The sequence below is a fragment of the Sapajus apella genome, unplaced genomic scaffold (assembly GCF_009761245.1).
Source record: "Sapajus apella isolate SASKATOON/1434 unplaced genomic scaffold, GSC_monkey_1.0 scaffold22, whole genome shotgun sequence".
Classification (NCBI taxonomy): domain Eukaryota; kingdom Metazoa; phylum Chordata; class Mammalia; order Primates; family Cebidae; genus Sapajus; species Sapajus apella.
Window position 1 is genome coordinate 20,807,619 of NW_022436962.1, and position 14,530 is coordinate 20,822,148.

The 14,530-nt window shown below is 34.6% G+C and overlaps 1 long non-coding RNA gene across 1 annotated transcript; it reads left to right on the forward strand.

Moving 5' to 3' along the window:
- The first annotated feature begins 743 nt into the window (after positions 1-743).
- On the forward strand, positions 744-14,145 carry LOC116558614. The gene is made up of 3 exons (XR_004272094.1): positions 744-858; positions 5,278-5,453; positions 13,433-14,145. It is a non-coding gene; the product is annotated as an uncharacterized LOC116558614 (long non-coding RNA).
- Positions 14,146-14,530: the final 385 nt, after the last annotated feature.

A 14,530-nucleotide genomic window follows, 5' to 3' on the forward strand; every position in this document is an offset into this window, starting at 1 on the left:
CAGAATATTATGTGAGAATAGGACAACAGTGCAAGGAAGTGTGCTAAGGTTAACCAATTTGGAAGCCTTTCAACGTTAAAGAAAACCCTGAAAAAATAGATTATACCCAGGTGTTCATCTTTTAAGCTAGAATCAATTTGGGTCATACAATAGCTATAGAAGAAATGAACAGTGCCAATTTGTTATAGGTTTAGAAACATTTACCACAGGAAATGCAAAAGCTCCAATCTGATATTCCTATGCCTTCATTTATAGCAACAGAGAAGTGTCTGAACAAGTGATAAGTTAAGTGATTACAAGATTAGGGACATGATGTTTAATATTTACCACACTGATAACCACAGCACGTCTGTAAACTTAATGTTACTCCCTGAAGAATTTTAGGTTATTTTTCTCCATGGGACTTTATCTTTTGCATGTCTTTTGTGGAGGACAGATTAGTACAACTCTAAAATCTATGATGCAAACGTGAAAGCTGAAGAGGGAAATAAAAAAACAGGAGTGTTGATCCTATGACCCTGATTATTACTAAGGATGGAAGCAGAAAAATCTAGCTTTTTAGAAGGAAAAAAAACCAACACCCTAGCTGCATGTCTTTAGTAAGTTTGTTACGGCATTAAAAGTGAAGTCTGAATTTCTCTTTGAAAGGCAATATACTGTTCAATTGCTGCCATCTTATGTCTCAATCAATAGCTGATCTTTTCATTCTTTTCTCTCCTTTTCTTTTCCAGGGTGGCGTTTGGTTTGCAGCTATTTTGCCACCTTTTTCTCCTTCTGGGCTGTCAGATTTCTAAGGAGACCTGGAGGGAGAAAGCCTGAAGAACTTGTTAGTCCACAGCTGCCTCTCTGTCGAGGACGGTGGGTTTGATTAAAGGGGAGCACCCCCCTGGCTTTCACAGATCACATCAATCACGTTGATCAGCCCCCGAAAGGCAACATATTGTCTGGGACTCCGCCAAGGAGGGATATCAATTTCACAATTGCACTTATGTCTTTCAGCCAAGAACCAGTTTATTTTTGGCTACTGAAGTCTGAGATTCACTTTGGAAGCAGCATTTCTATTTTCACGCTTTATGCCAGCCTCTGAGCGATAACTTTCCCTTTAGTCAAATAGAGGCATCTTTACATAGCAAATTTGCTCTGTCTCACTAGAGCTTGGAGCTACACATTTCTCCTTTAAGAATAATGTTTTATATTTTGCCAGAGTTTTGAGGTTTTTTTTCTTTTCTTTTATTAATTCTTCTATAAAGAGAGAATTCTTGATAGAAGAGGTACCCTTGTAAACAAAGCCCTCAGACAACAGAACTGTCAGAACCAGCAATAATTTTAAGAAAAGTTAAAGAAAATCAAGTGCAATGCTTAAACCTTCAGTTTCTGATGTGTGCTGATAGCAATAATAATGATACTTATCAGTAAGCCTGAAAGAAAGTCATGTCCAGTAGTTACATCCGTTTTTGGTGTCAGATACATTATATCTCTAAATGTATTTTAAGTGGTATTTAATATTATATATTGCAAATTGTGGAGAAACTTTTATATATTACGGCTTAGAACTCCATCAAAATTTGTCATAGTTTGCACACGGAAAATTCTGACCCATGGTTACTCTGTATTATTTCTTCACCTTTAAAATATGTACTCTTTTAAAACTACTTATAGTGGTTGCTTTTCTATTTGCCAGTTTCTCATACTGTTCTTGTCTGAAATTCTGGCTCATTTAAGGAATAAGATGCTCATTTAAGGAATAAGATACAGAAAATGTATTACAATGACAATTAATCATTAAAACAAATATTCACTGAGAAAAAAACACTTAAAACATATCGTCTAGAGTTTATCAATAAAAAATACATATTCCAACTACTGCAAATATCTTGTAAGACGTTTTAGGTTAATGAATTAGAGCAAATAATGAAAGTATATTATCTGGCTATTTTTCTTTTGTAAGTTATGTAATGAATTACAGAATTAAATTCAATGACTTTTTAAAATAAGTCCCAGTTGGTCTTAATTATTTCAAAATTATAATAACAATGGAAAAATTCAAAAGCCAAATACTGTTAAATCCTCTTTTAGAAACAGCATCACTGCAGGCTTACTGGTTGGTAACTATAGCCTCTGTAAACTTCTTTAATAATAAATGATTACATACCTACTTTTTACATATATTATTTCTGAGTTATATTTATTCAACTTAATGTAAAACTACAGGAAGATACTTTTATTTTAATTCTAAATCTTAACCGGTAGATTTTAACACCAAATTCAAACACTAAATTTAATATATCGTTTGAACATTTTTTCTTAAATAAAACAGATCTCAACTGGAACTGTTTAGAAAATACTGTTTGATCATGTTCTTTTCTTCTGAATCATCAGAAGTAGGAGAAACTTTTTAAAAAATTATTTTCTCAGACAGCAAACCATAAAAAGCCATCATCACAATGTGTTCCTGAAAATTAACTGGAGATCTCAGCTTTAGTGTGATTATATTACAGGCACTTGGAACTATAATAAATGCTGAAACCTTATTGTGTTTAAATGGGGGAAGATATGTTAACTACCATCAGCAATAACTATCTTTGAAATGTTCTGCTAGATTCTTTAATTACATTTAAATGCCTTCCTTAAATTATTTTAAAATAATTTCTTTTTGGGTTCTGGGAATATAAATGGCTCTTTCGCAGCCTGTGTTTACAATTTTACCTTTACATCTATAAATGATCTTGTTTAATTTTTTTGGCATAAGAATGATTTGACCTAGTATTTCTTTTCTATTGATAGAAACTACCTGTACTGCAAAATCTAATTTTCATTTTAATATTTGTTATTTTCTCCACAGTAGACTCCTGTGTAGTAAAGTTCATCTTGGAGAGCAAAAATGCTAATTAACACTTTCCTATTAACCAGTACTCTCATAAAAATCTTTATTTTTAACCCCATGCCTTAAATCTATTTAAAAAGTGACAGTGGTATCTTTCACCCAATTACATACAGAAGAAAGACAAACAATTAATGTCTGTCTAGTGGCATTATTTGCCATAGTGAGATGTGCTTGAAAAAATACAATCTGTCACATTCCTCTGAAATTTGGATTTTCATAAAGTAACTCAATGTAGTTTTGATGAATTACATTCTTAACATTCTTATTGTCAATTTAAAAGTATTCGTTTCTTTCTAAATCATAAATTAAATCTCAGGATAGGAGGTAACATTAAAAAATAGAGAAAAGCTATTATTTGCCTAAATGAATCTCACAACCTGTGATAATTTATCATTAACTGAGTTCCTTGACTTTCTTCATCTTGATTTTGCTGTTAGATACCTACTACTTCAATACATAGCCAATATTATCATGCACTGAACTAAGTCAGCAGTTTTGACATCTTCATTTCAATGTCCTTTTCTGTACCTTCAGCAATGTTAATGTTACAAATTATAGGAGGGCATATTAATAGCCATACCCAAGAAGCAGAAAGAAAAGTGCATTTTTTTAAACTAAGTACTAACTTGGGATTTCCCGGGCCCATTGTCAAGTCAGCCGAACCCACAGCTCCTCCATTGTGATGATAATGGATTCCGTGTTGTTGGCGCAAAGGTCGTGAGGTCACCGTAAGCTCCTTAATGGACTGTGAAATAACTTTAACTGCATTAACCTCTCTGGATCACATGGGTGGCACCAACAGCCACTCCTGAAATTCTCATTCGCTTATAGAGACAATACCATTAGATTATTATATTTTCTATTTGGAATGGCAATAGGCTCAAAGCAATTATGCAGCTAAGCATTTCCATTAAGTGAATAGGACCTTAAAGAAGATTAGCTAGAACATCTCTTTCATTCAATATGTGAGCGTGAGGTCAGATACTCTAAAAATTTCACCAGATTTTCAAATGCCTTAAATTTCGTGTCTACTACACTAGATTTTAGACTGTCAATGGGTGAAAGAAAAACACCTTGTACATATCACTGTTTTCAAGCTAGGCAGTACATTTAGAGGATAAAAGTCCTTCCCATCTATTGGTTTTTCTAAATGAAATCAACTATGAAACCAAGAGAGGCTGTGAGAACCAAGAATTTAAGGCAGAGAAAAGTACATTGAAAGCCACATCTATCTTTCCCTGCTTGTAAGGACCCCTCCCTGTAGCAGAGATACTATTTTCTATGGGAATTTAAATGCTGTTGTTCTCATTTCTGCCCGCTGGTTATTGTGTTTAAAAGACCAAAATTATTTCCTTTGAAACTACACAAAGCTGGGAAGACCTTATTATCTGAAGGACAAGAATAATTGCAATTGGTTTGCATAGATATAATCAGACATCTATTTACTCACAAGTTAAGCCCTGTTGGTTAAGTATCCAAGCGAGATTTAAAAAGTACTGCGATCATCAGTATTATCATTAAAGTACCTCATTGTCATCTTGATATGACATAACAGAAAAAACACACCACATTAAACACATGTTTAAAATGCTATTTGATTTTTTAGTGGGATATCATGAGCCGAAAAGTGAAAACAGATAGACTATATTTCTTTGCTTCTGGAATGCATATTTTAATGTTTTGAAAATTAGAATCCAATTTGCAGTCGATTTTTATACTTAGCATAATACTTTTTTAAATTCTAGGAAATGTAACTGAAGATGCTTTAAAAATGTAGCGAACTAATGGAAGACAGAAAGATCCTTTCTTTAATCCTGATCTCTGTGTGTTCTTTTACCTTGGAAAAACTGTTTTTTTGCAGATTTGATGAGAGTTGATTATTGCTGTTTTCTAGAAATGAGAGAGGGAGAAGAATCATGAGCTTGGAAGCTTGGCCCTTGGAGTATAAAATGTCATTGTCTATGTTGTTCAAGAATTCTGATCGAGGGGATAAATTATACTTCTGCTAAAGCCAAATACATCAAAATCTACTATTTGATTATAGTAGCTATTGCTATTTTTAAATCTTTTTAAAAAGTCTTCACCTCTTTTCCTGAGAGTTGCTATGCTTTATTTGCCCAAAGCTATTATGACCACCATTGTCACCCATCAGATGGATCAGTCAGCTTACTATTTACTCATTCAACAAGCAAATATTGCATACTTTTTCTATCCCAAACACTTTTGATATGCAGACTTTCCAGTGATGGGGGCTGGCAACTAAATCAGCAAGTGTTATGATTGAGGCCTGCACAGGCCACATGGAAACTCAGAGAAAGGCATCTATCATGTTCTCTTTTAGCAGTTAAAATAACATCATGTTTCATGTTTTTATATCCCCTTTCTGACTTCAGCTCACAATAAAACTACCACTCAGGAGCCTTGGAGCTATGTTTCCTGAACATGACATGCCTACCTTGCTCCTCTTCCAACTTCCTGAGCTGGCTCTCCCAGCCTACCACTTGATGGTAGTCTGATACTCTTCTGTACGGACAGCCTACAAATGTGCTCAATATATCAGACATCACATGTGAGTTGCCTGCATGTCTCAGAACCCATTGTCTATCAATTAATTAGTCTGCAAATATATACAGAGCATCTAGTATTTATAAGAGCAAGGAGCTGGTTGGGCTTTTTTACTCAAATGTATGTTTGGAGTTTGGATTGATGAGGATGCAGTAAACTGTCTTATGATGAGTGAGTAATCCTTAAAGAAGCCAAGTATTTTCAATATTGGTCAGCAGTCAAGCCAACAAATAGTACTAATGCACTGTGATAAATATGCCGAACCTTTAGTGTGATGCCTGTGTTTCTGTTGCACTTCTTACGCTGTAAAGAATATAAGTATACTCTATAGAGTAGATGAAACTCATTGAAAAGTCCACAATATATCCAAAATATATAAAAAGATTTATGTTCCATGATCAAGTGGAATTTTTCCCAAGGATAAAAGATTAATTTAATATAATGTTCTGAAATTAATTAATATAAAACATCATATCAAAAGAAAAAAATCCTGAGGTCAGTTAATGTAAAATGTTGTATAGTTTAGTATCCTGAAATCAATTAATGTCAATAGAATGAAAAGGAAAAACCATAAGATCATCTCAACAGATATAGAGAAAACATTTAACAAAATCCAACATTTTTTGTAATAAAAACTCTCAACAAGCTAGGAATATCTGTTTAAAAAAACCCCATAGCTAACATTATACTTAATGGTAAAAGATTGGATACTTTCACCCTTTAGATAAAAAATGAGACAAGAATATTTGATCTTGCCACTTCTATTCAATATTTGTACTAAAGATTTAAGCTAAGGTAACTAGGCAAGAAAAAGAAATAAAAGGAATACAGATTGGAATAGAAGTAAACTATCTCTATCCACAAATTATATGACCTTGTACTTAGAAAATCCTAAATAATCCACTAAAAACTATTGGAATCAATAGATTAGTTTAACAAGGTTGGTTGCAGGACACAAGATCAATACACAAAAGCCAGTTCTACTTCCATACGCTCGCAGCAAACAATCTGAAAAAGAAATTGAGAAAACAATTCCACTCACAATAGCTTTATAAAGAATAAAATACTTATATAATGAAATTGAATAAAAGATGTACAAAACTTATACTCTGAACCCTACAAAACATTGTTGAAAGTAAAGGAAACCAAATAATGAATAAACTTTTAGGTTCATAGATCAGAAGACAACATTGTTCAGATAGTAATATTCCTCAAACTGATACATAGATTCAACACAATCTTTACCAGCATCCCAGCTGGTTTCTTCTTCTTTTTATTTGAGACAGAGTCTTGCTCTGTCACCCAGGCTAGAATGCAATGGCGCAATCTTGGCTCACTGCAACCTCTGCCTCCAAGGTTCAAGTGATTCTCCTGCCTCAGCTTCCCAGGTAGCTGGGATTACAGGCACCTGCTACCATGCCTGGCTAATTTTTGTATCTTTAGCAGAGACGGAGTTTCACCATATTGGCCCAGCTGGTCTTGAACTCCTGACTCTGTGATCCACCTGCCTCAGCATCCCAGAGTGCTGGGATTACAGGTGTGAGCCATTGACTCCAGCCCCCAGCTGATTTCTTTGTAGAAATTAACAATTAATACTAAAATTCACATGAAATTGCAAGGGGCCAAAAATAGCAAAAATAATCCTTAAAAAAAATAAGGTTGGAGAATTCAGATTTCAAAACTTACTACAAAGTGACAGTAGTCAAAACAGTGTGGCATTGGCAGAAGAATGGACATATAGATCAATGGAATGGTACTGAGACTACAGAAATAAACCCATACATCTATGATCAATTGATTTTCAATAATGGTGCTAATACCATTCAATAGGGAAAGAATAGTTGTTGTTTTTTTTTAACAAATGGTGCAAGAGATAACAATAATCACATATAAAAAGATAAAGTTGGATCCCCACTTCACATCATGTATAGAAATTAACTCGAAATGGCTCAAAAGCCTAAATGAAAGAATTAAAACTATACAATTTTTTTTAAAAAACATAGGTCTAAATCTTTATAATATTGGATTTGGCAAAGCATTCTTAGAGGTGAAACAAAAAGCATGAGCAAAAAGAAAAAAATAGATAAACTGAATGTCATCAATATTAAATATTGTTGTTCTTCAAAGAACACCATCAAGAAATAGAAAAGACAACCCACAGAACGGGAGAATAGATTTGCAAATTATGTACCCAAAAAGGGTCTGGTATGCAGAATATATAGCTTTTATAACTCAATCATAAAAACAACTCAATTTTTAAAATGAACAAAGGAGCTGAATAGACATTTCTCCAGAGAATGGGGTATAAATGGCTAATAAACTCATGAAAAGATGGTCAACATCTTTAGTCATAAAAAAAATGCAAACCAAAATCACAGTGATATATCACTGCATACCCACAAGGCTGACTGGAATTAAAAAGTCAGTACCAAGTGTTGAAGAGGATAAGGATAAAGCGTAATGCTAATACACTACTGATGGGAATGTAAAATGGTCTACGTACTTTGAGAAACAATCTGGCAGCTTTTCAGATGATTAAACACAGAATTACCATATGACCTAGCAATTCTACTTTTAGGTATATAACCAAGAGAAATGAAAATATATGTCCATAAAAAAGCTTGTTCGTGAATGTTTAAATCAGTATTATTCATAATAGCCAAAAGGTAGAAAAACACAAATGACTATCAAGAGACAAATGGATTTTAAAATATGGTATTCTCATACAACGGAATCTTATTTCATCATAAAAAGAATTAAAGTATTGGTCTATGCTACAACACAGACACACCTTGAAAACTTTATGTGAAGGAAAACAACTCAGTCACAAAACATCCACACATCATATGATTCCAGTCCTATCAAGTTCCAGAACAGGGAAATATGAGACAGAAAGTAAATTATTGATTGCTTAGGGCTGAAGGGCGAGATGGAAGTGGGTGGGTAGGTGATGATAGCTAATGCGTACCACGTTTTATTTTGAGGCAAAGGAAATCTTTTAAAGTTGACTGTGGGGATGGTTGTACATGTCTGTAAACATACTAAAATCTTTTGAATCATATCCTTTAAATGGGTAAATTGCACGGTATGTGAATTATAATAAAGCTGTTTTTAAACAGAAGATAACTCTGTATTGCATATTTTAAGACTTTTACTCTGGAATTACCTAATTGCCCTTCAGAAATGTGAAATTATTTTCCAGCAATAAATGTACAAGATAAAGAATTCATTGTTCTCAGAATTATACCTTAGGAATCAGATTATAGTGAGAGTTAGAATATTTGGCAGCAGGTCTTTGAGGTGCTAAGCAACTTGGGGCTTTATGTGCAAAAAATCTTGGTAGGTTTAACTTCTGCTCTTATATCTAGTTTATCCATGAAAGACTAAGAACCTAAGATAGTCATCAATTCTAAAAGTTAAACATACTTCAATGCCATTCATCTGAATATCATTGTTTGAGAGCAGCTGCTGCCTCAGTTTTGCTCCTTTTCTCTTGTAAGTTGTACATTAGCATAATTCTTGTTCCCATGTGGTATTTTGAGTTCCCAAGGTTTGTACATGCCTCTCTTTTCTATGGAGTTTTTCAATAACAGCTGATTTTCTCTATATTAGATGCAAGTGACAGCATCACTTGGAAAGCCAGAAATATATTATTTTAATATTCTAAAATGGAGCAATATTTAACAAGTAAGTGAATAATCGCTTCAGGATAAAAACAGCCATCAGGCTCCAAGAGAGACCCTGAGATTCATTTCTTGCCCTTGTAGAGAAGAGAGATAATGGGTGAATGTGTCTTTATGTAAGTGTTCTCACTGAAGTTTATTTGCTTCAGGTCTTAAGGTGGCAAAGCATTTTGCAATGAAGGCACTTGCAGCTTTGCATTGTTCTGTCTCAGGAGCTTTACCTTCACAGGTCTTGCTCCCATTAGTACCCACTGAATGATGAATTTTTAATCCACATAGACATATATATTTTTCATATATCAGAAGACAATTTTAAAAAGCCAGAAGATACCTATATTAATTTTACACTCTCCAAGGACATTTGAAAACTCTCTAGAGAGCTGTTTCCTTTTCTGACCTCAATGTACATGGTCTAAGAAAATATTGAGCACTATTCCAGAGTGCTTGCTCTTTCATCTTTAGAAAGGAATGATTCTGAAAATCCTGTGGAATGGTTCACTGAAATTGGCCTGGAGATGAACGTTTTAAGAGAAGCACAATATCAAGATTCAGTTATATGGCCAAGTGGTTCAGTCACGCAACCATTTGTGCATCAGATGCCTACCACGTGCAAGGCACTGAGCTAAGTATAGTGGGCTATAGGAATATGTAAAACTCGTCCCCCAAGAGGAGTGAGGGAGATGATAGGCATACACAGCCAAAACATTGGGCTATATGGAATGAAAGTCTTGAAAATTTACAAAATAAGAGCAGTAGAAACAAATTTCTGTGGGAATTCTGAGTGAAAACAAATCATGAGATCAAGAAATCAATGATCTCCATGGAGGTGGTAATATTCGACTTGGAGCTTGAAGATGAATGGTATTTCAACAGAGTAAAGGGGTGGTGGTCACATTAAAGAAAAAAGGAAGTGGATGAACAAAGAGGCACAAAGTTTGGGACGTTTTAAGGAAAGATGAATAATTATGTTTGGCTGTAACATAGAAAATTCATAAGAAAGAAGTCCAGAAAGCAAGTAGAAGATAGATCATGAATAAGATAATGCCAATAGAAAAAAACTGGATTTTACAAAGAGCATGTCAATTAGCAGACTATTGCAACTAGTCCAGGCAAGTATTAGCAGAGTTTCTAGATTAAACTGGCCTTTTAGCAGCAGAATACACAGGAGTTGAAGATTGACTGGATATAGAGTAAGAAAAAGGAAAGAGTCAAATATAACACCTGAGTACCCAGTGAACTGGAAATAGAATACGTTAACCAAAAAATTAGCCAAGTTGGAGGAGAAAGATTATGGGTTACGTTTGAGAAAATGAGATTGAACATTTCAGCCTTTCCAAAAGGAGATCTCAAGTGAAAGTGGGAAATCAGAGTTTGAAGAGAAGATGGGACTACAGATTATAAATGTAGTGTTTATGTACATATCAATGCACAGTTTCTTGAACTGATAAATGACAAGAATGTAAAATGAAATAATTTAAGAAATGGTGCTAGGAAATAAAAGAGATCACTAAAGAAAAAGGTATAGGTGAAAAAAAAAAAAAACAGAGACAAGCCATAGATATGATTGAGACCACCCACATTTCTAAATCAGGAAAAAAGAGGAGTCAGAGATCCAGACAAAATGGCAATGAAGAGGTAAGATGGAAAGTGGAAGAGAATTTCAAAAAAGACAAGTCAGATAGGAGACAGGGAGGAACAATGAGATGGGTGCACAGCTAGTGATTTGATAGTGAGGAAGCTACTTGGAGCAAAATTAGCAAGTAACACATTGAATATATAACAATGCTGCTATAGTCTCAATGTCTGTTTTCCCCCAAAATTCAAATGTTGAACTTCTAACCCCACAAGTAAGGACATTAGGAGATAGGGCTAAGTCCATTCTGCCCTCATGAATGAAATTAGTGTCCTTAAATAAAGGAGAGTCCCCTCCCCGCTTCCACCAGGCAAAGTCATAGCAAAAAGATGATGTTCTAGGAGCATGATCTTCACCAGGCACTAAATCTGCTGGTTCCTTGTTCTTCAACTTCCTTACCTCCAGAACTGTGAGAGATAAATTTCTGTTGTTTATAAACCACCCAGGTCATGCTATTTTATTATCGTTTACTGAACAGACTAAGATGAATACTGTCACTACCCTACAGCTTTATAATATTTTTGCAACTTGTAAAGCACTTTCAAAATGTCTGAGCAATGTAGGAAATTTTACTACTAAAGTTAGTTTTCAAACAAAATTTCTATCTTAAATACACAGATGCAGGAAGCCAAGTATGAAACCAATGTGAAAATAAGCAATAGATTAGAGAATAGGCTAATTATCATTTAGAGTATAATTAATGTACCTTATAATTAATAGAGACTAATCTCAATAAGACCCTGAAATTCCTACATCATTTGTTGGTGGATCAATTTTATATGACCATCTTTATTAAAAAAGAAAAGTGACCAAAGTTTTAAATTTAAAAAAGGAAAATATAAAGGTCAGCTTTAATCTTCATAACTGTAATAAAATAGAGACCATTTTTTACTAAATTCAAAGGTTAAATAAAGGAATCAAGAAAGAGAAAAGGTAGGTACAGGTAATTGTTTTTAAACTTCAGAAGATTAAACATACCCAAGAGATAGACTGTAAAACTCTATGCAAACCTTCTTCTTTCACCAATACAAATTTACCTTTTACTTAATTCTTTTTCTTTTTTCTAAATATACATCATGTGAAAAATCTTTCCCCACAAGTATTTTAACTCAAAGTTCTAGGGGGGAAAAGCTGCAAATTTAGCAAATTGTTTCCTTTTTTATTTTCTAAGTAAGCGAGTATCTCAAATATAAAGGCCATTTCATTTGGCTCATGGGGAAGCCCTTCTGTTTGTTAAGATACCTATATTTAGTTAGGAGAAGATAATTCTATCACTGCTTTGAAGGGTAACCTTGATTGTTCTGATGAAATATTCAGTTACACAATCTTAAGCATCGTTACTGTACTAAAAATGGACACAAGTGTTAGAGGAATGTGACTGAGGAAACTCTTCCCCAGATTCATGGACATTTCATGTGTCTGTTTACATTTTCCAGTTAAACATAAGATTTCTTTTCTTTGAATATACACAAACCTTCTTTAAATGTTAAATTTCATATTTCTTACAGTTTGAGGACTTTTCACAGAACTTATTTCACTTGATTCTTTTAGAAAATCCTGTGTGGCAAGCGAAACAAAAATGATTCCCATGTCACAGATGAAGAAAATGACTCTTAGAAGGAGAACGCACTGGAGAGGAGCCTCTGCAGGTGGGTAGCAGAGCCCTTCCTTCTCCCACAGGAAGGCAACACTTATGTTTCCTTTGTTTACCTATTTTCCCTATGTCTTCCATATGAAATGTTAACTTCCTGAACGCTCTGCAGTTCATTGCTACACTCTTCCTTCATATCTAGAACATGGCCTGGCACATATTAGATGCTCAGTTATCATTTTAAAATAAACAAATAGTGATCCATTCAAGTAACATGAACAAACATCAATAATAGCTGCTTTCAGGAAAAAAGGGCGGACTCTGAATTATGGAGAATGTGAGAGACTTAGATTAGGATCATGAAAACTGCGTTCTTTTACTTTTTAGGGCAGGTTTAGTGAGGGACAATTCACCCATTTTTTTTTTTTTTTTTTTTCAGTTTGACTGAGGTATCATTGATATAAAAAATGGCACACATTTAAGGTACGCATCTTTATGAGTTAAGACATATGCATGAACCCATGACGCCATCACCATAACCAAGGTATTAAATATATCCATCACCTCCAAAAATTGCCTTGAGCTCTTTTGTAAACCATCCATTTACAACTTATAATTCAGACTGGGCGCAGTGGCTCATACCTGTAATCTGACCACTGAGGCCAAGGCATGACGGTCACTTGAGCCCAGGAGTTCGAGACCAGCCTGCATAACGTGATAAGACTATCTCTAAGACCGTCTCTACAGAAAATGTAAAAATTAGCCAGGCACGGTGGTGCATACCTGTAGTCTCAGCTACTCAGGAGGCTGAGGTGGGAGGATAGCTTGAGCCAGGGAGGTCAAGGCTGCAGTAACCCTGATTGTAACACTGCAGTGCAACCTAGGTGATAGAGCAAGACCCCATCTCAAAAAACCAAAAGCGCTAATTTCTACTAGACTTCTAGTTAGTTATCTATCAGAAGACATGCAAAAATTATAGGGCAGATCATGAGAGTTAAAACTTTGAATAATTGTATTTCCCTTAGTGTTTATTTTTGTAATCTCTTATTATAATTTGTCCTCACTCCCTCCCCCAGATTATATTTATGCTTGTTTGTACTGGAGAACATGAAAGAACATTGCAGGAGAAATTGTGCCTCCTTCGCCATCCAGGCTGGGTTGGAGGTGGGGAAAGGGGTAGGAGTGGAGCTATGTAATGGTGGCAACTTGCATAAGGAGAAGGAAGTTCTGGCTGAGGTTCTATGACTTGGTGCAAGAAAGAAAGCAGAGTATGGAAGATCTGTCTGACTCTGAAAAGTGGCACCTGGACCCAGCAGATGGAAAGCTCCTGGGAAGCTCTCCAGCACTGAAGGGACAAATCTTGGCAATTCCATTAGCTGTCTTAGTGACCTTGTAAGTACATCTTAAGCCTCTTTGTGCCTCAGCTTCTGTAAAATAGGTATAATAATAGAGTTGTGAAAATAAAAACCTCAGTATATGTGAGGTATAAGTAAGCATTACACAAATGCTATATATTATAATTCTGTATCTACCTACATGCAACTTGCAAAGTCTGGGAGACATAACAGAAATATGACTATGATAGTTGGAAATATATTTGAGGAAGCATTCAGATCTAGACATATAAATCTGGGAGAAAATCATAAATATAATACCTGCATTTGATAAGTAGGAAGTAAAGAAAAAACAAAGCCAGTAAAGAGAATTTGAATGTGTAATGGGTTAAAAGTGCAAAAAACAGGGTAACCAGCATACATTAGAAATCAGGAAAAAAATAATTTTTAAGAAGGATGAGGTGCTCAACATTTAGTTTCACCTTAAGTCATGATTTTCCTTAGACAATTTCTGTTTCATCTACAGTCTCAGGATAAAAGTATCTAATGTTGATGTTAAGTTATATAGTTACACTATCAAAATTATACAAGGTGGCCAAGAGTTCTGAGAATATGGGAACTAAGACAAGGCCATGGACTGCTTTGAGAAAATAGGATTAACAGAGCCCTGTTACAGAGAGAATGGTGGTGAGAAAGTAAAGGTACTAACTTTGAGAAGTTTCAAGACAAAGGGAAGGAAATAAGGCTGTCAAATTTAGCAAAGAAAAATATAGGATGCCAGTTAAAAGTGCAATATTTGGGACATACCTATACTAAAAAGCTATTTGTTTATAAGAAATT